At 38.8% G+C, this 24735-nt stretch overlaps 1 long non-coding RNA gene and 1 pseudogene across 1 annotated transcript; both read right to left on the bottom strand.

The window, feature by feature from the left end:
- LOC141735551 (uncharacterized) lies at positions 1-23419 on the bottom strand. Its single transcript, XR_012584777.1, has 4 exons — positions 23315-23419; positions 17194-17282; positions 9007-12177; positions 1-116 (listed from the first exon to the last, which is right to left on the bottom strand). It is a non-coding gene; the product is annotated as an uncharacterized LOC141735551 (long non-coding RNA).
- LOC141735609 (selenoprotein P-like) lies at positions 7489-8769 on the bottom strand (annotated as a pseudogene).
- Positions 23420-24735: the final 1316 nt, after the last annotated feature.

Here is a 24735-nt window from a genome sequence, read left to right as displayed (position 1 = left end):
TATTGGCAAGCTTAACACAATACGGTATCCAAACAGAGGTGTAGGACGTGTTGAAATAACAGCTATTTTCTCCCGCAGTGATATAATCAGGGCATTCTTTCCAGTCTTCATCATTCCTAGAATGACAACAAAAATGAAATATATATGAAAGAGATATTTATAGATCTTACAAGGTATAAATTATAGATGTTACAAGGCATGTTGTTGATAAGTCGTAACTTCTATGGAAGTGAGAAATACATGTCAATATTTATTGTGAATTAGAATGAAGCCAAACGACTATCCAAGCAACCTGAATACATGTATTTAGGTTCTCGTGTACTGGTAGTGGCATTTCTGTGCTTTGGATGGTGCTTCCAAAAGAACAGTCAGATAGAACATGTGTCCTGGTTTGAGGTAAAACAGAAGCAACTTTCTGTCCAGTAATTTTATTTCTTAGGTAGGCCTCTTCTAACTCTCTGAAATTAACAGCATGTTGTGTCGAAAACGGTTCGTTCAGAGTGATAAGACAGTTTGTGCCAAGGAACGATATGTAGAAAGGCTCTTGCTTATGCTTATTGCTATAACAACCAAGGTCAGCTAATTTCGTTATTTGCCCCATTGGAGGGTTGGAAGCGGAGGGGTGTAGAGGGGTCTCACCTATGGGGAGGAGCGGACAGGACAGGTGACCCAAAATTGACCAACAGGGGAATTCCATCCCATCTGCCCCATGCTCAGTATAAAAGCTGAGGGATCAAAGGGTCAGCTCTCTTCCTTCAGTGGCTGATGTCTGAGGAGGACCCTGTCTGTTCATCTGCCTTTGATCCTGATCCGTGTGTTCCTGACTCCAACTCTGGAACCTGGTTCCCACCCGTGGCTGAGTCCAGCCTGGGACTTCCCCAGTGCCTGCCGGTGATGTCATCCTGGGAGCTTAATACGGTTTTGTATATACTGTATCTATTTCATTGTTTTCCTTTTTATTTTATTATTAATATTTCATTAAAGTAGTTTAGTTTCTTCTAAACTCGTAAATCTCTCTTCATCTCTCCTCCTCCTCTCTGAGTACGAGAGGCTGGGGGGGAGCATCTGTCGCCAGCCATTGGCCAATTTGGCCTAAACCACGGCAAATGTGTCATGCTGGTAGGTGCTAATGACTACCAGCAAGCGCAGACTTAGGTAAATTTGGTATGCATTTTAGCAACTGTTGTTCCGGCAAAATTAAATTTCCTAGAAATGTAAGATCTTAGGTTGTTTGAAGTTTAGCTTAACATGCAAAAGTAGTTTTAATTTTAAAAAAAAAAAAGTGGTCTGTGTTTTGCTTGCATTTGTGTGTGTATATATATATATATATATATTTTCCTCTTCTGATTCTCTCCCCCATCCCAATCGGGGGGAGTGAGTGAGTGGCTGCGTGGTCCTAGTTGCCAGCTGGGGTTAAACATGAATGAAATAAAGTTAACTTCCTAAAAAAAAAAAACCACAACAAAAATAATAAAAAACCAAACAACAACTCCACCCCTCATTTGGAAAGCAAGATTTTCAGTCATCTTTACAGTGGGCAAAGCAGTATATTTTTCCAAGTATTCCAAAGAAATAGGTTGAATGTTCTTGGAAGACCAAGAAGGATTATGTTTAAAATTATGTTATTAAAAATGTTTTTCTCTTACACTTTTGAGTGCAGTTTAAAAAACAGTACTTAAACATGGTGTTTATTATTTATTTTCAATTGTTACAATTAATTCCAAAATTAAAATGGTGAAGAAATTATTAAAAAATAATGGATTTTTCACTTATTTTAGAATGTACTACTTTACAGAATGTAAAGGGTCTAACACAAATCATTGTAATCTGAAAGGTAAAAGCAAAAAATTTCTTATATGTACTGTACTGTAATTTATAATGAGCAGGCATTTAAATTTTTTATTTATATTTACTTGCAGAAACTCACTGGCAGCCAAACAGAAAGGTAACAAAATATACCTAAAAAACAACCCTGTGCAGATTTTGGTGGTCTATGTGCTTAATAAACCTCTATTGCTATTATCCCACTTAGAGTCCACATGTAAAAGAAATTCTGTCTCGGTGAGATTTTTAATCAGGAGTTGGGTTTTAAATTTATTTCAGCACAGCACAGGAAATTTTACAAAAAGCAAGAAAGTATCATTTGACTGTTGGATTGTAGTCTATTAAAGCATTTACATATAGTTTTTACCAAAGTGCTTTGTTAAACCAAAGAATCTTAATTGTCAGTGTAATGTTATTAAAATTTAGCTGTTATTCATATATACTTGACAACTATTCATTGATATTTTAAAACAAAATATATAGATATTTGTTATATCTTTATATCACAGTTTAGCTGTACACCATATACTTAATTTTATACCCATTGTGTGTTCAAAGCATATTAGCATAATTATTAATAAACCTCTAAAAATTTGAAGTATATAGCTGTTTTTAATACTCAAAAATATTTTTAATAATAAAAAAGCACTACCTGCTTTTCATACCTTCTGTTTTTGAGATGCTACTTTCTAGTTTTTGGGAAACAAGACCTTAAAAAGTTGCATTTTCCAATTCAAAACTGTTGTAGACATGATAATAATCTGTTATTTTCTGAGCCAAAGAACTTTGCATCTAGATTTTCTTGACTGCCTCAGTTATCAGAAGGCTAAAACCAGTTCAAAGTAGTAATACAAGACAAATATTATGATTAAACTATGAACTGTCTTGTTAAAAAAATGGAGACTGAGATTATGTAACTATGTAAATGACAATTACGTCTACAAAAAAGTTTCCTAAAGTTCAGACAAGTCAAAAAATGAAAGTAATTTCCTTATTCTGCTTTCATACTAATAATACTGTCAAAATCTACTTCTTAGTGTATCATACATTTTTTTTATTTACATAGGTGAAAATGATAGCCTGAAGGATACCATTCACATCTTGGAAGAGAAATTAAAGACTTCTGAACAGGTCTGTCACAAATGATCATTCTTTAGGTAGAGGAATAATATTCTGTCTCTATTGTAGTAGTTCATATGTCTTTGTATTCTTGTGTTTGCTACTAATACCATTATTGTTGCACTTTTCCTAAAGTTTATCATGTACAAAAAAAGAAAAGTTGTTCTCAAGAAAGTATCAATATGAGAATGTGTTACAGGGACTAAGAGGTCAAAACTACTAAGTGCTGAGAATTCCGGCTCAATCTAAGATGGACTTTTTTTTTAGCTGTATTTAGCTTTAAATTCAACTTTACATTCTAAAATCTAATCCCTTATGTGAAAATACATTTTTGTGTGGAAATAATTTTTTTATATTTAAGATACCTGCTCTACTGCCAGAGAATCTGAATTTTGTCTATGGTTTCTTTGGGAGTAAATGCTACAAGAGAATAGGTCCCTGTGTCTCTCAATAAATTCCATTTACCATTTCTCTACTATCTGTTCTACTCTTTTTTGGAAAGGAGGTAACACCAGCAGGGCTAGCCACAAGTTGTGTTAGTTCTCTGTGTTAAAATTGCACATCTGTTACCTATATAGGATTAAGAATTTCACTGATGATTTTCTTTGCCTGTGTTTGTACTAACCATGAGTTTATATTAACTTTTTCTACCAATAGAGCTATTATCTTGACAGTTTGGGAATAAAATAAGTAATGCCTTCCGAAAGATGTGAGAAAACTATGATTATATATATTATATATGTATATGTACATGGTGGAGCTTCCTAGTGTTCTGAAGGCACTTACTTGACTATGTCTGTATACACTGTTACCACCAATCAGTAACTGCCTTTTTGAGTGGCTACCTACAGCTGAAGGCTCTGACAAGAGCTTTGGAGTAAGCACCTCTACACTGGCAGCTACAGACAATTACTTGATAATTCTGGAGTACTTCTTATTGAAATAAACTTATAATAGGTGTGCTCAAGTTGTTTACTTAAGTATCAGTGCCACCAGCATCACTACCACTAATACCACTGATGTTTCTACTGCTGCCAGCATGACGTTGGGGAATCCTTGGTATGAGCAATATTAACAAAATTACATACTTAAAATACCATTACAGTCAAAAATCCACAAAAGTAAGACTGTAGTCACTCAACTAACTGCAGCACTGTATCAGATCCTGGATTGGAGAAAGAAATATCACCTCTCCATTTTCCCATTCTTCTAATAAGAACTATTTCTAATTTTATATTAACTGATAGATGTAATACAGTGCAATCTGCTACATTTTTCATCTGTGGACTTCAGCCAGGTTGTATAAGAAGTAACTTGGCATTTTGAATTTACTAGATCAAGGATAAAACAAATATTGAATTATGGAGTACTGTACATTTTGACATTAATGTTGTGCTTTGCAGAAGGCTTTCTAAGTAGCACAGAAACCTCAAGATTTTTATGAAGCTTTTTACATTCACAGGAATATAAAGATCAGATTGAGAATCTTATGATAGAAATTAAAAACAAAGAGGAAGACCACAAATTAGAAATAACACAGTTGAATTGTGCCATAAGAAAAAAATCTAAGTTCTCTGAAGACTGAATGTTATAGCATTGAGTAAAACATGTTGTAACCTGTAAGAGCTATACTTCATCTAGGATAAGTACAAGCAATGGTTCCAATTCTTAATGGCAACATATGAAAGCTAGAAGTGGACGGTGTTTAACTGAATTTTATCTTAGCTCAAGAGAGTAGAGGTAATAGAGGTAATAGTACAGCAACACAGGATGAGTAGAAATTCCCAAGCAGGTAGAACAGACACAGGGAACTTGACCCTAAAAATCTGATGGAATAAAATTCGAGGTTAAGTGATGACTGGAAAATTGCTTTGAACCATAAGCTATACTGCTGTTAAGAGTGTCCCAGCTATGGTCAGGAGAGTAGGATGTTATTTTTGCAAATAAATAAGACTGCAACAAGAAACACCTGATTTCAATATTATTTTTTTTCATTACTGACATAGACTTGAAGAGTAGGAGTTTTTGGTCATCCACTTAGCTGAAAAAAGCTAATGTCTTTGTAAAACTTGATGCTTCTTTAAAAAGACTCCATCTAACTGGGACAGGACCATTTCCATATAGTTTTAAAGTATGTTTTTTGTTTGACTGAAATTGTTTTCCAGTGAAATACTGATCTGCTGTTCAAGAAAGTTTTACTATTTGGGAAATGCTGTCATTTTTCTATCTAAATATCTTCTATAATTTAATCATCGTATTTGTTTTTACTGTGTTATTAGTTGAAATAAAAGAAGCAGAGTATAGAGAACAAAAAGAGAAAAAAATGGAAATATTAGAGCTAACTAGACAGCTGAAAATTCAAAATGAAAAGAAGCAAAATGAAATAATTAAAGTGCAGATAGAGGTATGTGTTATGAAGCTGAGTAAAAGATCAGTTGGACATTGGGTAAACTTAGAAGAGACTGTGTAGTGAAAAAAGTTGTAATTAGTACTTAACAAAGTAATATGAAGGAATCTAGGAAACTTAAAAAGATCAGTGGCGTGTCCTGGTTTGAGGTAGAACAGGAACTAACTTTCTGTTCAGTAATTTTACTTTGCAGCTAAGCCTTGTCTAACTCTCTGAAATTAACAGCATATTCTGCAGACACTTTGTTCTCAGAGTGATAAGATCTATGTTTATAGTATATTTATAAAGTAAATATTTTCCCGAATTTAGACACTAGAGTCTTCTAAAAGTGCAGTTTTCCCAAGCATTAGAAGAGAAGTTAGTTCTGTGTTGCTCAAACTAGGACAAACTAGTAAATGTGACAATGGTTTAACAAGATTTGATGGCAAGGTACACTTGGTTATTTACTGCATAGAAGACAGGGTCAGACAAAACTGTCAGGGAGACCCTCCTGTTAAGTCACAAGGTTGCTTTCTAAACTCCTTCTCAGAGAGGAGTCTAGGTGCGGCTGGATCCAATCCTAGTCCCAGACTTGGTCAACAGTTTATGTCTAAAGGATTATATGTGCACAATAACTCTAAGATAGAATCACGGAATCAAAGAATGATTTGGGTTGGAAGGGAATTTAAAGATCATCTAGTTCCAACCCTCCTACCATGGTCAGGGACTCCTTCCACTAGACCAGGTTACTGGAAGCCCTGTCCAATCTGGCCTTGAACACTTCCAGGGAAGGGGCATCTACCACCTCTCTGGGCAACCTGTTCCAGCGTTTCACCACTCTCATTGTAAAAAAATTAATCTTAGTGATGTTTCAAAGTTTAGCATGCTATTAGTCACTGTGCGAAAGTAACAGAAGATTGGCGAGGAGGATTCTAAACATGCTCAAGTGACTTGCATGTGGGGTGCTGGAAAACACACATATCACACTAATTGTTGTTTAGTCTTACATGCTCAACAAGTAGAACATCTGCACTTAGATAAAGTAGGCTTCTGATGGACTCAGGGGCACTTTATTGAACATGCCCCAGATTCCTGCCCTGCTGTTGAAGAAGATCAAAGCACAGTGAAAAACTATGCCTGTCTGAATCCTTGAAATATAGGCGAGAACAGCAAGTCTGAGCTTGCTCTCTCTCACTCTCTTGCTAACAAGGACTCTCTCACTAATAAGGACTCTCACTCCACGGTGCCTGCGTCCCCTGCTTGCATGCCTCTGCCTGGATGTTGCTTTGGAGATACCCCGATCTGCGAGGTATCGAGATTAAATTTGTTCTTTGCCTTTCATCCGTGGTTTTTGAGGTTGTTCATGAGTCCTGCCTGCATCGGCTCACACAGTCACTTACTGAGGATCTATTGCAGCAAGGAATCTCTGAACCTCAAGGAGTAACCTTGAGAGGCGTCCCTACTCAAGGGGAAATGCTGGCATTGCAGCCCGCTGTCATTCAGGAGAGCTCAAAGGGCTCTTGGTCTGTTCACTATTTATGGGGGTAAGATGATTGACTTATAGTCATATTTGCATACTGACTGTAGATGTTAGTTTCTTCCAAATTTGGCTTGAGTCAGACATTGACCAGCACTGTGGTTAGGTGAGCGCATTGCCATAAATTAGCCCTTGGCTATTGTGTTATTATCTGTCTCCCCCGAAACCACTTTGACCAGATGCATCCATCATGACCACCACTGGTGGTTATTGCTCGAGCAGGGTCACGGGAAAAGGTCAGGTTGTGGGGGAGGGGGGAGGGGGGGAGCACACCATCACACAAATCCAAGCAGAATGTTAGAAAAGAAACAAGAAAGACAAATTAATCAAGAATGCAGACATCTTCTCAGTGTAACTGAAAAACAAACCACAGGTCAATTAAATTTCTTTAAATTATGAAACTTTTCAGTGATGGAATTTAACAGGTACTGTGTAATCCTAAGAGCACTGCTCTAAAAGTCTACTTCTTTGCAATATTTTAACTCTACACGCCTGTCAGTATAATTTTTAATTGGGGGCAATAAAAACACTTAATCTGTTAATTTTTCCACTCTCACAATTATATGAATTTAGGTAGTAGGACTCCCTTGCATTTTTAAGGTGCTTAGTTTGTTTTTCAGGCTCAGTTTCTTGCCTTTTCCTGTCACTGTCAGGTGTCACTAGTTTCATTTGCTGCTGGTGACTCTCAGACAGCAGTGAGCAAATGTCACTGTCAAGATTCAGTGATGTCCTCTGCTGGCAGCTGGCCATGTCATCTGCAAGAATTTGGAAGTGCTCCACGACACTGTCAAGTGACAGAATTTCCTAGCTCTTCAAACAAAAGGTGTCGACAATGACAGCATCAGCTACTAGAAGTTGAGTCTGATGGTGTCTGCCAGTTTCAAGTTAACTTTTTTTTACAGCTGGTTTTCCCTTTTTTTCATAGCTTTTTATCTTGTGTAATTTCCACACTTTCTCCTGGGGGAACAGTGTCTACCTGTTCATGACTACCTGCTGATCATGTCTGTTATGGCCAAAAGCTCTATGATGATGACTGCTCTGAGGATGATGGCTTTGAGTTTCAGGAGGAGCCTAATGATTCTGATTTTTGGAATGACAACTGCCCTCGCGGTGGTGGTGGTGTCTATGTCTGTGCAGGTTGTGGTGATGTGAATGTTGACCAGTTGGTTTGGGTTCTATCTCTGCTAGTTTTTCATCTGCTTTTTTAGTAATGTTTTCACATATATCAATATCAGGTTCCTACAAAACATAAGTTTGCATTAAATACAAGGGATTTTATTTAATTAAACTAGTTGTAAAATATTAATTATCTTAACATTTTTGCAGAACCTGAAACCCAATTATAATTTTTTGTGCTACTTTGCTGAAGAAAGATATGAATGTATCAAAAGGAGCCTTGTTTTACAATACCACTGATAACTGGACAGGGCTCTTAATGTAAACTTTTGGGAATTATAATTCAAGTAATTGCTAATAACAAGTATTCTTATTGTAGGATCCCACATTTCACCTGCCTGAGGCCTACATTTAGCTGGAAAACTGTATGATGGGAACCAAAAAATATTTCTTCTCTTTGAACTTTTATGACTATGTATGTATATTTCTTGATAATCCTTAAAGTAGTTCTGATTTCTAGCTATATGTAAAACAAAGCTACCCTTCTTTTATAACAGTAACAATACTCTGTCACCTTGTATTATCACTTTTTAAAGTAACTATTGTATACTGTGTTTAAATGTAAACTGAAAGGAATAGCAACTCAAACCATCTCAGATTTGACTCCCAGGTTTTCAGAAAATACACTATTTAAGTAAGTACCTACCTGTCCCCAAAAACTAAAGTAGCTAAATGCTCACTAGCTGCACATTACTCCAGAAACAGAATTAGCATCCAATAATTGCATTTAGATTTCTGGAAATTATTGCATTTCTATCAAGGGCAGAAATTTAGATAATCGGTCTATTATAAATTAGATCTAATTCATTTTGAAAAATGTTTAAAAGCTCTCTGTCAAGACATTTGAAATGTGTAGATTCTAAATCATGTCTTTTTGGATTAATCACAATGAAATAATTTTTTTTAAGTACCAGTCAAATCCCGTTTCCTTTTCTAGTATATATAGAATGAAGTGAGAAAATACCGTGTAAGAGCAATTTCCACACTTGTTTTCACAGTATGCAATCTTAATAGATTCTTCTACATATTGGAAAGACAGGAAAGAATAGGGCAGACCCAGATGATACACTTAGACAGCTGCATCTAAGGAGAGAAAGACTTTGTGGTTACATATACATAAAAATATACATAAAATTAAATATGTTTTCTTATCATACCTTATTTTATTCACGTCAATCCACCCATACTGTACAGTCTCATGGAGAGTGTTTCTGTCCAAGGAGCTTACAGGGAAAAACAGCATCTGCCTTACAAACGTCTGCCCACTCAACTGCATCGGTCAGTAGTGTGAAGCATGATTTCTGGCTGACATAACAACTCTACTGGCAGAAGCCTCTAGTCTAGTGGCATTTAGACTAGCAAAGGTACACTCATCACAGACCTATCTTGAGGAAGGCTCTTTGCAAAGTGGTACAAATCACCACATGGTTGTTGCATCCATACAAGGAATGTTTTAATGCAGCATGACATGGTTTTTGATTGGAATGCGCATTGCAGTGCATCCGCATTAGTGATTTAGCATGCATGAGGGGATTTTTATGGTGCCTATTTGCCCCATGTCTGTACTTGAGTGTTCTGGTATACACTTGACTACACAACTGGTACACAAAGGAGCTGGAGTAAATGTGGAACTTGCACACAACAGCATCTTGTTAAGTACCCCACCTGCAATGTCAACACACAGTCCTCTAGTCTTAGCTCCCTACATGTATGCAGTGCACATCTAGGACCAGCAACAGGTAAAAATTTCATTGCCAATAAAGGCACAATAAGGACATACATTCCTAGAATCATAATGGATCACAGCCAAACGAGTGCCAAACCAATTCATAGCGCAGGTGTATCCTATGTGTCAGCAGCACAGAACTGTTCAACCTTTCAAACGGTGTGGGCCAGGCATCAGCTTTGGAGTCCCTCCATGCACTATAGACAGCCGCCTTCTGTTTGTCATACAACAGCAACCTTCCATACTTAGGCGTATTTGCTGCTGTAACGTGCAATCACTTTCTAAAGATCATTCCAGTGATAGTTTCATCCCACAAGCCTAATTTAGCTAATTTGTGCAATTTCATCATATTACCCAAAAAAAGGTTAAGTAACTTTCTGATTCTTTATTCAGTATGAGTTGAGAATCACAGAATCACAGAATGATAGGGGTTGGAAGGGGACTCTGGAGTTCAATCGCCCTGCAAAGCAGGTTCACCTAGAGCAGGTTGCACAGGAATACGTCCAGGTGGGTTTTGAACATCTCCAGAGATGGAGACTCCACCACCTCTCTGGGCAGCCTGTTCCAGTGCTCTGCCACCCTCAAAGGAAAGAAGTTCCTCCTCATGTTTAGATGGAACTTCCTATGCTCAAGTTTGTGCCCATTACCTCTTGTCCTGTCGCTGGGCACCACTGAAAAGAGCCTGGCCCCATCCTCCTGACACCCACCCTTTAAGTATTTATAAGCGTTAAGATCCCCCCTCAGTCCTCTCTTTTCCAGACTGAAGAGACCCAAATCCCTCAGCCTTTCTTCATAAGAGAGGTGTTCCAGTCCCCTAATCATGTTTGTTACAGTATGTTTGTTACAGTATGTTACATTACAGAATGTTTGCTACAGTAACATAATAGTAATTAAGATGGACACATTAGAAGTGCAGGGCTTGTCAAATAATTTCCATCACGTCTGTCCTGGTTTGAGGTAAAACAGAACTAACTTTCTGTTCAGTAATTTTATTTCTTAGCTAGGCCTCTTCTAACTCTCTGAAATTAACAGCATGTTGTGTCGAAAACGGTTCATTCAGAGTGATAAGACAGTTTGTGCCAAGGAATGGTATGCAGAGAGGCTCTTGCTTATACTTATAGCTATAACAACCAAGGTCAGCTAATTTCGTTACTTGCCCCATTGGAGGGTCGGAAGTGGAAAAGCATAGAGAGGTCCCACCTGTGGGGAGGAGCAGACAGGACAGGTGACCCAAAATTGACCAACAGGGGTATTCCATCCCATCTGCCCCATGCTCAGTATAAAAGCTGAGGGATCAAAGGGTCAGCCCTCTTCCTTCAATGGCCAACATCCAAGGAGGACCCTGCCTGTTCATCTGCCTTTGATCCCGATCCATGTGTTCCTGACTCCATCTGTGGAATCCAGTTCCCACCTGTTGCTGAGTCCAGTCTGGGACTTCCCCAGTGCCTGCCGGTGACATCATCCTGGGAGCTTAATACGGTTTTGTATATACTGTATCTATTTCATTGTTTTCCTTTTTATTTTATTATCAATATTTTCATTAAAGTAGTTTAGTTTCTTCTAAACTTGTAAATCTCTCTATCTCTCCTCCTCTCCGTGTACAAGAGGCTGGGGGGGAGCATCTGTTGCTGGCCATTGGCCAAAACCACGACAACATCAAAACTGAAAAATTAGCATTTCGATTAAATTATTATTATTGGTTCTGCCAAAAGATACATGTCCCAGAATCCTATGCTCAAAAAGCTATTTTTTTTCCAAAGACTAATTTTTCCATATGGATACACGACACTTTCAACAACTCTGGTCAAAATGTTTTCATGAGAACTCAGATAGCTTGTCTCGTTTGAGTCTACTTTCACATCCATGGATGTAATGAAGTTGTCTGAAAATAAAGACAGTGTAAGACCAGAATCATGATATCAAATTCTACACTCAGATATATTAATCTAAATCCACAGTGATTACAAAGAAAAATGCATTTATCTCAAACTTACTTAAGCAAAAGCAGACTTTTCCTGTGTAGCTCCCTTTTTCCAGCAAAGTGCAAGTGCTTTACTTTGTGCAACTTAGAAGTTGATTATGATGTCTTTGTTGTGAGGTAACCAGGTTATTTGCAAATCAATGAAATAATATAGAGATTTACCAAGCATTACTCTAAATACATGCAAATATTTTCCTGTTTTTCCCTCTAAACACAAACTTGTCATAGAGGAGAAAATCATCTTTGTTTCCATTTAAGGTAGTCCAGACATCAGCTTGCTGTTCATCTTGCTGGTAGACAGTAATATAGTCTGAAACACTTTCAGGAAGTGAAAGTTCCTCTGGGAATAAGTTCCCTGATGGTTGACAACCACATATGAGATATTGACCAGTCCTTCATTCTCTAACTTCACTTGCAGGTCCTCCGATCTAGTGGAGAATGTAAAGAAACAAGACCATAAATCATTAGGGAATCATAAGATTATTTTTTTCTTTGCAATAAAAAAAATATTATTTTTAAATGTATGTATGCTTCCAGACATAAGTGATTTGCCACATTCAACAAAAGTTAATATGCTCCATCTTGCTTTCATTACAGTGAATGTTATTTCCTCCCAGTTTTAATGACAACAACACTATTAAAACATTATTGCCATTTGCCATGACTATCAACAATACTGTCACGAAAACAGACGCTACAATAGCTAACATGTCATGGTTCTTGTCCTTGTAAGTAGAATGCAGTACTAAGTAAAGCAGATACCTGTTTTCAGACTGAATTCAGTGTTATTTTTATTTCATTTTTTTCACACTCTTCACGGTCTAACACAGTTAGTCTTTATTTAAATGCTGAGTTTTAGGTCACAGTTGGTTAAAGAATGCATAGATTAAATACACCAGGAAGGTGAATAATCAAGAAAGCAGACCTACAGTAAAAGGCCGATAGCTCTCCCACTCATCTTGACACAGCTATTTTCTACAATAGCCAGAAAAGGGATATTGCAGCAACTGGGTCAAAAGGATGGCTATAGAATGTGTGCATGACCTGTCTGGCAGTTATTAATCTTCCCCTTTGGTGTCCCATCACAAAAATCTTTCTTTGCTATACAGTACAGAAAGTTGCTTTCTTGATGTATGACGTGTTGTGTTTTTTTTCCATTTCATTTGTATCAGGATCATGCCTTCCTACTGAATTGATATAGAAAATTCTTTTATTTTTTCAGTTTCAGGAAATAGTCTAGAACTTGAAAGATTATTTTGAGCCTTTCTAAAATGTATGTAATCAAACCCAAGTACCTTGAAAGCCAATCACAAAGCCCACTTTTTACTTTGATGGAGCCAGATTTACCACCACTTTTTCAAAATCCAGTTCTTGAAAAACTTGCAGAGACTATTATAATATGAAGTTATGCAGCCTAGAGGGGGAAACCAAGATATTACAGTGATAAAAATCAAGCTCTGAAACCAGCACTATGAATTTTTAAGCCAATGTGATTTCACAATCACCAAATTAATCCAAGATAAAAGCTGTATGCAATTCCTATTTGTGTCAGCTCAAAATTATTTTCTTGCTGCTATTACTATCATCATACCTAACAATTTAAGTCCTCAGAGGAGGAGAAGGACTGTGGGCCAAAGAGTCATTATTTTTTGAACACAGTGGTAACCACAGTAAGAGGGGAAGGTACATCTTTATTTATAAAAATGCTGGGCTAGCAGTTTTTTTTCTCATATGCTTTATCTATTTGCCTTACAGAATGGTGTACCCTGTCTGAGGGCATGGGCAGTACAGAGCTCTTTTTGCCCAGCTGCTCTTGATTATGTCACTTGGCTTTAAAACTTATTTCTGAAGAACCTGCCAGTTTATCAACTTCTGTTGAAGTTTAGAGCCCAGATCTTCAGCCATTTAAATCAATGTAGCTACATGAAAGCCATGAAGCTCTAACAATTGGCAACAGCCACTTAACTCTCTGTATTACTCTGTTATGGTTTCTTAACACCATCATCACTGAGGTACCTGCAGACATTCAGGTTAAACTGTTTCTTGCTCTCTTTCCTCAGTGAGAGAACTGTTTATGCACGGAATGTTTTATTTTGACAGCAGTTTGCTTGAGTTTGCTTTGCTTCAATGTACATGTTATGTGTGTTTATGGAAAAATAAATGTTTAAAAACTTGGTGTGCCCTCAGAGTTTAAGGTGGTGAGATTGCTTAGTTCTATGGCCTGAGACTCTGTCTCCTGCACAAATGATCTTTATGCTTCTGGTTGAAAGTCCTGTTGGGTGTGAGAAATGGAACTGCCAACTTTGGGGTTTATCCTGTAGAAGTCCTATGCTCAAGTCAATGGAAAGAAGGATGAAGGTCTGAAGTTTTATTCAATAGTCTCTGAAGACACGATGCAGAAAGCAGAGACAGATGTCAGACTGGGACTGAATATTTTTAAAAGGTGGGATGTGCTCATGTTGCTTATATTATTAGGGAAGCACATCCTTGTATTCTCTGCCAGGTTGGGACCAAGCCCTCATATCTCTGATGATGTCCTTTACTATTCCAAATTATGGATTATTCGCTGGGCCTCCCGCCTCAGGATAGAGTGTTGATTTTCAGTGCTAATAAAACCCTGCAAGATTTGCTGGAAGTAAGTATTTGGCATGCATCATGTCTGTCAATTCCTAAATGAGCACTGAAGCAACCAAAAAGAAACGAAGCACGTACAGTTCTATTAATACAGAGAAGAATAAAATGCAGCTCAGTAGTGATTGACAATTGGTCTCTTGCCAGTTATTGCAACACAAGTGGAGATACTATCAAATAAAGAGCAATATTCCATTCCCATTTTTCAGCTATGTAAAGAGGGGATGTACACAAGGCTTGATTAACAAGCATTGAGCCTATAAACTCATGTAATACCACTGAGTGCCACTCAGACTAGCAGCTCACGAGTACTGAAGAATAAAGGGTACAGACAAAGTAAACTGAAGCAGCTAACTTATAAAACAGCTAACTTGCTACGGAAAGCCCATTGAGGATGGAAATACGCAGTGGTCACTACTGAAAAGTTAGTATTTCCTCCCATATAGTATGCAGAGACAGCTGCAGACCCTCAGTTCCCTTACAGAGAGATGAGAAGCAGCTGTTGTTAGCAATTATCACTGTGCTAATAAATTATTATATTATTTATATTATATTATTTATTATTATATTACATTATATTTATTAAAACCTTTATAATATTAAGGATACCTTATCCACATTCATAGTGATAAGCCATAAGCATCTTGCTTTATAACATTCACCCTACCTGAGATCATTGTTTGGCCTCAAGAATTATTGAGGAAAAAGTTCCTCCATCTTAAAGCAAGTGGCAAGGAATATTATAATGTTGGATGTGGGTGTGGGAGCTGCTCAGCTCCTCTACTTGACCTCTACTTGAGGTTTTTTTAGAAATGTATGAACACATAAATATGTTTAAACTTCAGTCTGAAACATTACCCTTTCTGAGTGGGAAAAAATGCGCTTCCACATTTTTTTACAAACAGTAGAATAAGGACGCTAATAATTGTTAAATTTACAGTCTAAGAGTCTGATCATTCTATTTCTTATAGTCATCCCCCTTGAATTAGTACACTCCTGTAGCCCTTTGTCCATAGCTTCTAAAGAAATAATTGTCTTAAATCTTAATTTTGCTTTCAACTGTAAGTATTTTCTTAGTTGTTAAGTATATTCCAATCTCACTGCAATAGGCAGTTATGAACTCTAATTTGGAAAAGTCTTCAGTTTCAAACAATAATTTTTATAATTATCATCCTGTTTCTACTCACTTTCTTATTTGGGGGGAATAATGGTCCTTGTGGAAAGAATAGCCTCCTTCCCTTCTTATCGAACATAAACTATCCCCTTTTTCTTATGTTTCAAACTTTTCAAAGCATCACAGCACAGAAATACCAGCGTCTTTGGAAATTAACTAATATTCATTATTTCTGTTCTCTAGATACATATCTGAAAAAAACTGAAATGGACATGTAATTATGAAGCTGTCAGTAATTATACTCTGGTAAAGTCTGCTGTAGTGATTTGCAACATGTGCAAATAATGAGAGGACAGAGGCAGAACATGGATCCAGCACAAATTCTATCATGACACCTTAGGACTTTAGTATCTGTTTTGCTTTTGTGACTGAAGGATGTCACAAACAGGGAATTCAAAGTCCATTGGCAAATCATAAGTCTCTACTGATTCTTCTCTTATGCCTTTTCATTTTAGAACAGTGTAACTGTGTCAACTCAGTGGAGTTACTCATACTTTATAGCGGAATAAATTGCAACAAAAACAGGATGTTGAGGTTTACTTAATGCTTACATAAACAAATTCCTATTTGTTTATGAGGCCTTAAACTCGTGTTTAAAAGCTGTAAATAAAGGGTAATTTAAGTGAAAGTTAAGAAGATATATTAAAGTAGTTTTAGCAAAAAAAAAATTAGAACCAAAATTTCATTAAAGTTACTCCAGAAAGGATAGTGGTGCAATATTGGTCTCGTGCTCCTCTCTTGAGATCCAGAAGCAGCATAAGATAACCAGATGCATACTTCTCAGAATTCAAAGGAAGCAACAAAAGCTGACATCCTCTGATATAGGCCTGCAGATTGTGTCAGTGAACTAAGGAATAGCTGATACGTGCAATTGTCTATTTAAAAACAAAATGAGACTTAAAGGAGCTCTGTTCTTGTAGATAAATGTTTTGTTTTTCTGCTTGGAAATTCCATTATAATAACAAAGTATCTTTCTCTGCTTTAACCTATTTGTAGCACACTGTAATTAGCAAGGAAAATCTTTTTTTCATCAGACGTGTCCTGAGTCATAATCACTGCACAGATTACAAATGCAAACTGATCCCAGTTGCTGAGGGGAGCTGAGTCGCCGAGGGGAGCTGCTCCGCAGCCGAGCCGGCCCGCAGCGGAGCGGCAGAGCTCGGCACACAGATGGTTTCCTTGAAGGTAAGGACACGCCAGGACAGCGGAGAAACACGCCAGGAACCGGCAGCTCTCGCGGAAGGCGCTGACGAGGCGTGGGCGTTGCCAGAACAACGGTGACCACCCCTGCCTATAAAAAAAAAGCACCCTAGGGAATACGAGTGATCAGGATTGGTAGTCGGGGTGCGGTAGCGCAGTTTGCGCGAAAGGGTGCATCTTCGGAGAAGGCGTATTCCCCTGGTCGAGCACTGTTCTGCGACCATCTGCACGGGTCAAGGGGCACTCAAGGCAGAATGGTGGGCACTCGTCTGAGAGCAAAGGCTGCAGCTCGGGCTTAGGGCTCTACATCATCCACCCCAGCGGTGGCCGATGCCTCCACCCAGACGGAACTGCTGAAGGGAGAGGCTGCAGTGCAGACCTCAGACTGCAGGAGGTGCCTAGACCTTTCTCCTGGGGCAGGGATAGGCAGCACACCTACCTTCAAAAGGTGTGCCCGGGTGGAGGACCTCCTGCAGCAGGTGGCTGAGGTGCAGGGGGCAGTGAGGAGGCTGTGTAGCATCAGGGAGGCTGAGAAGGAGATAGACAGCTGGTTACAAGCACAGTCTGTAGTGGGCCCATAGCCAAACAGTCAAAAACTCTCACTCTGGTACACATAGAAGAAAGGGAGGCCAGTGACACAGAAGAATGGAAGCTTGTAACTGCAAAGACTGGCAGGAGGAAGAGACTTCCCCCCAAAACTGGGGTGCCCTTGCAGAACTGCTTCACTGCTCTGTAGAGTGAAGAGGCAAAACCTACTGTAGCAGGAGAGGTGCTGGAGCTGAGTAAGACTACCCAATCTGCTCCACATATAACAACCAGTGCAACTAAGAAAAGGTGACAGGTGCTAGTTGTAGGCAACTCTCTTCTGAGAGGTACAGAGGCACTCATTTGCTGGCCTGATGCACTCTCTAGGGAGGTGTGCTGCTTGCTGGGGGCTTGTATCAGGGATGTAACTGAGAGACTACCAAACCTCATGCAGTCCTCAGAATATTATCTACTGCTGCTTTTCCATGTGGGCACCAGTGATGCATCTGGGAGCAACTTGAATGGAAGTTACGACAGCACAGTATATGGGATTCAGTGACAATATACAGTGAACTTACAGGAAGTTCAAGTCTGTTCTCTGCTTATCTGTTGTAAAATAAATGAAAACTGTGTCCAGCTAATGAATAAGAGGGATTTGTATGAAAAAAAAATCTCTTTCAAGAACTGTTGAATTGTGATGAAAGATGAATGACATATTTTTAGTTAAATTTCTTTTTGTGGCTCTATGTTGCTTTATTTTCCTGAGAGTATAGTAGTGGCTGCAAACATCATGGTCTGCAAAAGATGTTAAGAGAGCTTAGGGACAGATTCAGATAGCTGAGTGCAAGATGGAGATTGTTTTACATGAAATGGAGTCTGACAAACTAAAATAATTATGGCTTCAAATACATGATATTGGAGGTTGATTGTTGATTATACTTCTTTTCAGATAGCATAAACCTGTAATGCTGAACTGTGAAAAAAATCTTGTGTGCCCTTCTTAGGGCAACAGTATGTGAATGTGCCACCAGCACCAGCAATGAAGGTATAACTGGCTAAATCAACTGGTTTTTACTGTTCTGTCCATCTTGGAAATTCAAAAGCAGCTGCCATTTCAGCATCAAAGCACTCTCAGTAGAAAATTGTTTGTGAACTGCTGAAACAATTTGCAGATGAAATACAAAAATAGATCAGATTGGTCTAAGTGACAGTTTTCACATAACAAAATATACTTTGCTGCAGCACACAGGAAGCTGAGACTGATAGCCATGTACTCCCGCCATGAGTAAAAACTATTTTCACAAAAAAGGGGCCTCCTAGTACCATAATGAACTTCAAACATAAGTACCTCAAGTAGTCTCTGTAGATAAAGAAATACTGTAAAGCAATACTGACCTTCTGAGGACTGGTGGAAGAACTGAACTGTTTATTAAATGTGTTCTATATAAAAGCAGAGGGAGAGCTGTGCTGATACATATGCTAGCAACAATCAAATCCTGAACAGACTAACTGCCTCCTCCTGTTTTTTGAAAGATGATGGAAGTCTGGAAGAGTCAGATCTTTATCTGATTTATATCAGTAAGCATCATTTGAAATGAGGAGGACTTATGGCAGCTATCTTACAGTAACACCTTTCCTGTTGTTGTCAGTGCCATTATTTAAAGAGTCAACAATAGTAATTAGCATTCAGCCCCTGCCTAGATTTGATTTCTGTTAACAAAGCTATACTGGCTTACAAGTTGTGCCTTCAGCAGACAGTACTCTGTAAAACATTCAGCAGCTACAGTACCAGTTATTGATATATAGCTACTTGGTATCTGCAACCCACACTCAGAATGTAATGGGTATGTCTATAGTTGGCTAGATAACTTCACACCTTCTAGAAGTGTTAAATACTTATTGATTGAATAGACCGGAATAGCTTTAATACTAGAGTATATAATATATCTTTTGTAAATTCATACTAACTGGTGGAAAAAAAAAAAGATAGACTACCACTAGCTTCAGATTTCCAAGTATTTCCTATTCTCCTGAAGAGTTCACATTTTTTCTGAAAATGATAATTATTAAGTAACATACGTTTCTTTGCGTGTATTTTGGATGAAATAACAAAAGTCTCTGATCTTCTGATATTACAGTCCTGTATTTTATTTTCCATAGATGCAGTCCTTGAAGGTAACAATGAAGGCAAAGTAAAATTTTGACTACAGAATATTATTTCTGTAGTACATTGGCAATGGGCCAGCAAAGATTGAGGAACATTATATCTGTCAAACACATTAGCCCTACCTTGACACTGGCAGTTTTCCTATTTTTCCTACGGCTTTGGTCTCATAGATTTTGGGTAGTTGGGGGAAAATTCAAAATCAGAGTAGTAGAACTGTAATAGCATTCCAGAATAAAGGCCACTGTATGCAACACAGAGCAAATAAAACAGTGTTTGAAAGAAAGAGAAGTGAAAGTAGAGGAGAAGTGAAAGTAGAGAAGAAGATATGATGACATCTTATCTGAGGATACCTTTGGAAGTCGCCTGCACAAGCCATCACACTACTCCATATCACTCCAAATAGCAAAGACATGAAAAAATCTGTCCTGCAAAATTCACTAGAAGCCATTATTGGTTGCTTCTGTGAAATTGCCTTTATTTCATATGTTCACATGTGCTTGGATGGACCTCTTGGCTTGTCTGAGAATTCACATGGAACAGGCTTCATATCATGTTCTCTAAGTTACAGGCAATAACAGCAATAATCACTTTTGAATCACCTCACCATCCAGCTCCAAAAACATTGGCTCAACTTGTGGAACTTGAAAAGTGACTGAGTTCTGGTCCTTACAAGAAATTGTCATCGGACCATGCCTCAAAATCTCTCCAGTCAATAGAGGTTTGCATGGCTGGTCATTTGTAAGGACTCTTGTAGACCTACAGGAGGGAGAGGTTCCAGGTTGGCATTTTACTTTGGTAAGTCCTCATCTCCAGCTGATCTGCATTTTCATTTTTTTTCTGTCTGTCTCTTGGCAGGAAGACATGTTCAAAATATTACTCATATATGCCTTATATTATTTACATATCAGATATATAACAGTCTTAAGAATTGAATTTAAGGAGGTGGTAGTATCCCCAGTAGAGCCCAGAGTCAGTGTCTCATGGTGGAACAGCTGAGCAGCTCCCACACCCATCTTTGACTATCAGAGTTTTAACCATCCCTCTAAACTGCAAGTTGAATTTTTCTGAACTTTTGCTTGTCAGCAAAAAAAAAGAAAAAAGAAAAACAGAATAGGGATTTGTGCTGATCCTGCATCACAACCTTTGACAGATTTCCTGTAAGAACTCAAGAAGAGGAAACAGAATATGAATGTGAAGTGAAAAATACTTGTAGCACTTTAAAAATCGTGGCAATAAAGCTGCAGAACATTCTCTCCAACACAGCTAGCAGGCATTCAGAAGGAGAGACAGACCAAAAAACTAAATGCACGAGTGATCCCATGACTGCAATAATAGTAATAATTAACAATAAATGCTTTTTAATTATATTCCCCTTTTCATTGCAAAGACTTCATGATTTCTTGCTTGTAAATGTTTTAAGTTAATGATAAAATTTCTGTTGATTCTTTAACACAGATATGTGCCCGAGGTAAGTTCAAAATATATAATTAAAGGATCAGGTGGGATTTCAGATATCTAGTTCTCCTGAAGCCAAATGTAGGACTTCATTCTTCATTGTTCAGGCAAATCATTGTGCAGTCCAGCAGCTCAGGCACTGTTTGAGGCTTACAGTGTGTATTGTTCATGACGCTGGTCTTAAGAACTTAAATGACAGAACAGACAGAGGCCAGGTGCTCTTTCAGTAGCGCATGTGCTTTGGTAGCTGTTCCATCTGTGTGTCTGCAAAGGGAGTACTTAAGTTGCTGTTATAATCGGCACAGTTACAGTCAATGTGCCACATAGCATCAAAGCTGCCTGGCAGAAAAGGACCTGGGGGTGTTGGTTGACACTCAGCTCAATATGAGCCAGTAGTGTGCCCAGGTGGCAGCTGTGGTTTAACCCCAGCCAGCAGCTAGAACCATGACAGATGGGGGAGAGAATCAGAAGAGTAAAAGTGGGGAAAAACTCATGAGTTGGGATACAAACAATTTAATAGGTAGAGCAAAAGCTGCACGCACAAGCAAAGCAAAACAAGGAATTAATTCACCACTTCCCATCGGCAGGCAGGTGTTCAGCCATCTCCAGGAAAACAGGGCTTCATCACACGTAATGGTTACTTGGGAAGACAAGCGCCAAAACTCTGAATGTTCCCCCCTTACTACTTCTTCCCCCGGCTTTATATACTGAGCATGACATCATATGTTCACTTGGGGTCAGCTGTTCCGGCTGTGTCTCCTCCCAACTTCTTGTGCCCCCCAGTTTACTCACTGATGGGGTGATATGAGGAGCAGAAAAGGCCTTGATTGCTTAGCAACAACTAAAAACACCAGTGCACTACCGCACTATTCCCATTCCAAATCCAAAACATAGCACTATATCAGCTGCTAGTAAGAAGTTAACTCCATCCCAGCTGAAACCATGACAGTGGCCTAGAAGGCCAATAGCATCCTGGCTTGTATCAGAAATAGTGCGGCCAGCAGGAGTAGGGAAGTGATCGTCTCCCTGTACTCGGCACTGGTGAGGCCCCACCTTGAATACTGTGTTCAGTTTTGGGCCCCTCACTACAAGAAAGACATTGAGGTGCTGGAGCGTGTCCAAAGAAGAGCAACGAAGACGGTGAAGAGTCTAGAGCACATGTCTTATGAGGAGTGTCTGAGGGAACTGGGGTTGTTTAGCCTGGGGAAAAGGAGTCTGAGGGGAGACCTTATTGCTCTCTACAGCTACCTGAAAGGACGTTGTAGAGAGGTGGGTGTCAGTCTCTTCTCCCAAGTAGTAAGTGATAGAACAAGAGGCCTCAAGTTGCGCCAGGGGAGGTTTAGATTGGATATTAGGAAAAATTTCTTCACCAAAAGGGTTGTCAAGCACTGGAACAGGCTGCCCAGGGAAGTGGTTGAGTCACCATCCCCAGAAGTATTTAAAAGACATGTAGATATGGTGCTTAGAGACATGGTTTAGTGGTGGACTTGGTAGTGTTAGGCTAATGGTTGGACTCGATGATCTTAAGGGTCTTTTCCAACCTAAATGATTCTATGGTATTGCATGGATGGATGGAAGGCTGTGCTAGTGTACTGTGCTAGAAAAAAAAAAGTTCTTAAAGGAAAAAATCTTCCCCTAGATAGTGAAAAGAATTATTTCCAGGTTGTCCACTTTCCCACTTAATTGTATGTGGAATGTTTCCCTGATTGTCTCTAGGTTCTGAAGTAAACTTTAATCTATAGTGAACATTTTATGAACGTATCAGTCGGACGTTATTTCTCCCAGCAATAACATAGTCCATAGGTCTATGGTTTTCTAGGAAGATGTTATGGTTTGAGAAAACCCATAAAAATTTATTGACGTTTAGACAATTATTCTATCACCCTATGACCCCTCCCCACCCGGAAAGGGTGTTGCGTGAAAAGGGACAAAGCAGTTTTGGCAGAAAATAAACCCCCTTGCGTTCTAACACTCCTCACCAAGGTGGGAGGCTAGGTGCGGCTAGGTTTAAATTCTGAGTGATGCCCAATTCAGCACTATCAGTCCAGTCGCGTTTAATATGTATTAAACTATCACGATTTGGATACACTAATAGTGGACTGCACCTTCAGTCTAGTCGTGCTCATGAACTAGCACGGCCACTCTCCAGTCTTTGGTCGCGTTCAGTGAGAAACCGAAACGACTAGCTACTTAAAAAAGTGCAGTTTATTTAAACAACAGATATATAGGTTCTTAGGATTGCCGGTGATAACTACACTGTCTGCAAAGCACATGCAAATAAAGGTATTGTTACATATACAAAACACGTGACAAAGTTATAAACGATACAGCCTGGCTCTAAATGTAGGAAAGAGATTCTCTAGAGAGATTTCTAAGTTCCCCGAGGAAGCACTCGGTATCATCTAAGTCTTACCCAAAGGCGTCCCTATGGAGGGGGGAAGAGAGGCTCAGCCCGTCGACTGATCCCAGAAGTCAGTGATGGAGTTCTCCTCGACTTGTTAGTGATGGTGTCTTCCCTGAGATTCCCCCTCTCTCGGGCTATTTTTATACTATTTTTTACCTTCAAGGTGGAGTTTGAGTGACTTTAGTCATACATACTTTTATCATGATTGGTGTAAAATTCTCTCGCTTCACAATTAAAGGTATAGTTGACGAGAAATTCAGGGCGCAGACTCAAGAAGGAGTGCTCGCACCTTGGAGGCGGGTAGCCTTTGGGATGGAGGTGTGTTTTGGTATTATAATGACATTAGAATGAGCAGAGTTCGCACAAAGGACAGCATTTCATCAAAATTTGACAAAATGTTGGCTCAGGGTAGTGAGTAGGCAGCGTATCTGTTCCACAGTAAGCTAGTTAGGCAGCTTATCTGTTTCATGGTACCATCCCGTTCCTGTATCTGCATAAGGCAAGGCCACAGAATGATTACATTCCGTCCTGTACCTCATGTAGCTTCGTAAGCATCCTTGTACAGGGAATCGCAGATGTTGCGTTCTTCGCATGCCAGCTGCGGCTGTTTTCTACCTCGGAAGCCTCTTGATTTTATACTTTTCCTTAATGTGTGAACAATGCTGTACTTTTGTATTCTTGTCCAATTTAGTAATTATTTCACAAAGGGGAATCGGGGAAAGCAAGGAAACACGAGGGTTGAAATATAAATAGATTTAATAGGATATTGAAATATAGATTTAATAGGATAAGACTAAATAATTAACAGTAATACTAAAGAACCAGTATTGATCCCGATACTAATATAAGATATACAAGAATTATATTCAGCCAATTATATCAGTAGGAAGCTGTGCACTCCCAGCAGTGGACAGCAAATGTCAGACACTGCAAGCACAACGGCTTCGGGAGGAAGGGAAGGCCTCAGGGGTCCGGCACTGGGGCAGGGAGTTTCTCTGGACTGCTGCCATCAAGGGAGAGAGAAACTATGCAGCAAACTTTCTAATTTATATAGAATGTGACTTTCATGGTATGAAATAATTCTGTCACTGGTATTGTTTCACTAGGCATACCTATCAAAGGGGCTCTACAGAAATGTTTTTCTCTTGCATAATAGCACACATCTGGCTTGCTCTAGGAATGACAGTAGAGTCCTTTCATGCACAGAACAAGTCATTATGGAATGGAGATATGTTGAGTCTTCTGATATAGAGAAGATTTCTTGCAAATGATTGATATCACTACAGGAACAAGCAGTTGATTTCATAAGACTTTTTTTTACAGAAGAGACCAAAAAAGGCCACATTGTAGCTATCTGAATTCTGCACCTCCCTGGGTGAATCATTTGGTCGTAATGCAGGACACTGTCATGGGAGATCTGGGCATGTACG

Source organism: Larus michahellis, chromosome W (genome assembly GCF_964199755.1).
Source record: "Larus michahellis chromosome W, bLarMic1.1, whole genome shotgun sequence".
Taxonomy (NCBI): domain Eukaryota; kingdom Metazoa; phylum Chordata; class Aves; order Charadriiformes; family Laridae; genus Larus; species Larus michahellis.
Note: the sequence above shows the minus strand (reverse complement) of the source record. Positions and strands in the feature narration are given on the sequence as shown.